This window comes from Aotus nancymaae, unplaced genomic scaffold (genome assembly GCF_030222135.1).
Source record: "Aotus nancymaae isolate 86718 unplaced genomic scaffold, 86718_ANA_hifiasm-v0.15.2.pri h1tg000029l, whole genome shotgun sequence".
Classification (NCBI taxonomy): domain Eukaryota; kingdom Metazoa; phylum Chordata; class Mammalia; order Primates; family Aotidae; genus Aotus; species Aotus nancymaae.
This window is the reverse complement of record NW_026988442.1, coordinates 8937404-8939372: the sequence shown is the minus strand read 5'-3', so window position 1 is coordinate 8939372 and position 1969 is coordinate 8937404.

Below are 1969 nucleotides of genomic sequence, written 5' to 3'. Positions count from 1 at the left end.
CCAAATTACCCTCCAGTTCCCCTCAGGGAGCTCAGTCCTCTTGCTGAAGCGCCCGCTGCGCTCTGCTGCACCGTCCTTTCCATCTAATAAAACTTCCCTTTTCAGACCTATACTGTTGTTGGTAAATTCTTTTACCACCCGAGAGCCAACCACTTCCCGGTTCCGGGGCTCTGACACCTCGCCTGGCATCTTGATGGCCCCTAGCAAGACTTTACTGGGATTTCCCTCTTCCTTTTTCTCCCTGCTACTTTCCACGGTCTGGTTCTTTACTCTTGGGAACTGACAGTCCCTGGTGGAGGCAGCTCTTCCCGTGGGACTCTGAACCCTAGAGAAGGGACACCTGGCTGTCCTTGACTTTAGGGGTGAGGGACTGGCCAGGGCTCTTTTCTGTTTTCCGACTGCCAGTGAACCCGCTTGAGTTCTCGTTGGCAATTGATAGTTTTTGGCCAAGAGCCATCCCCCAGTGTTACCCCAAGGCTAAGACAAAAGAGCTATTGCTCGTCAGGGTGGCAAGGCCATTTCATTTTAACACTCTGTAAGCCTTGTCCTGGAAGCAGCTGATCTCAGTTCTACACAGGGACCCCTCAGATACCTTGCAGTTCTTGTCTAAACCCAACTCGTCCTTGGATTGCCTCCTTAAAAATGGTCCTACTGGTCCCATTTTGACCCACAAACTCTTAAAAATACTCATACAAGACTGGGCATAATGGCTCATGCCTGTAACCCCAGCACTTTGGAAGGCTAAGGCAGGTATATCACCTGAGGTCCGGAGTTCAAGACCAGCTTGGCCAACATGGTGAAACCCTGTCTCTACTAAAAATACAAAAATTGGCCAGGCATAGTGACTCATACCTGTAATCCTAGCACTTTGGGAGGTCAAGGAGGGTGGATCGCCTGAGGTCAGGAGTTTGAGATAAGCCTGGCCAACAACGTGAAACCCTGTCTCTACTAAAAATAGTTTTTAAAAATTAGCCAGATGTGGTGGTGGGCACTTATACTCCCAGCTACTCAGGAGGCTGAGGCAGGAGAATCGCTTGAACCTGAGGGCAGAGGTTACAGTGAGCCAAGACCAAACCATTTCACTCCAGTCTGGGAAAAAAGGTAAAACTCTGTCTAAAAAAAAAAAAAAAATTAGCTGAGCGTGGTGATGTGCACCTGTAATTCCAGCTAATTCACAGGCTGAAGTGGGAGAATCCCTTGAGCCCAGGAGGTGGAGGTTGCAGTGAGCCAAGATGGCACCACTGCACTCCAGCCTAGGCAAAAGAGCAAGACTCTGTCTCAAATATATATATACATATATATATATAGAGAGAGTAATATTTCTTGGGTTCAATACAAGCTCCCTAATCAATCAGTTTGGCCAATTAATGAAACTTTGGATTGCAAGTTATTTTACAACTTAAATGATTTTTTGCTGGAAACTTGGAAAGGATTTAGAGGTCCCATATGTTCAGGTCTTTCTGGCTTTATCCCCAACCCCAAAATCACATAAAAGTTGTCATGTGTGCTTCCAAGAAACTTCCTCCCTTCCTGATTCTGATGTCTCAGATGATCCTTCCTTTTGCCTATTACACCCTCCTCAACCTGCTCGATCTTCACCTACACCCTCTCTATCTGCTCCATTCCCCAGTCCATCCTCCCACCCACATACCCAAATACTTTCTTCCCTTCATATACTCTCATGGGGTTCACATACACTACTAGTACAGAGTCCTCAGAAAAATCCCCAAAATATTTTGCCTCTCCCTGAGGTGGCTAATGAAAATTTGGGAACAAGTCGAGTTTTTGTCCCTTTTCTGATCATGTCTGATCTTTTGCAAATGCAATCCAAGTTGGGTTTATTTAGTCAGGATCCCTCTAAGTTCATTCAAGAATTTTGGACTTTAACTGTTGCCTTTGGTTTAACCTGGCAAGATGTATTTGTGGTATTAACTACCTGCTGTTCCCATACACACACAAAAAAAATCAT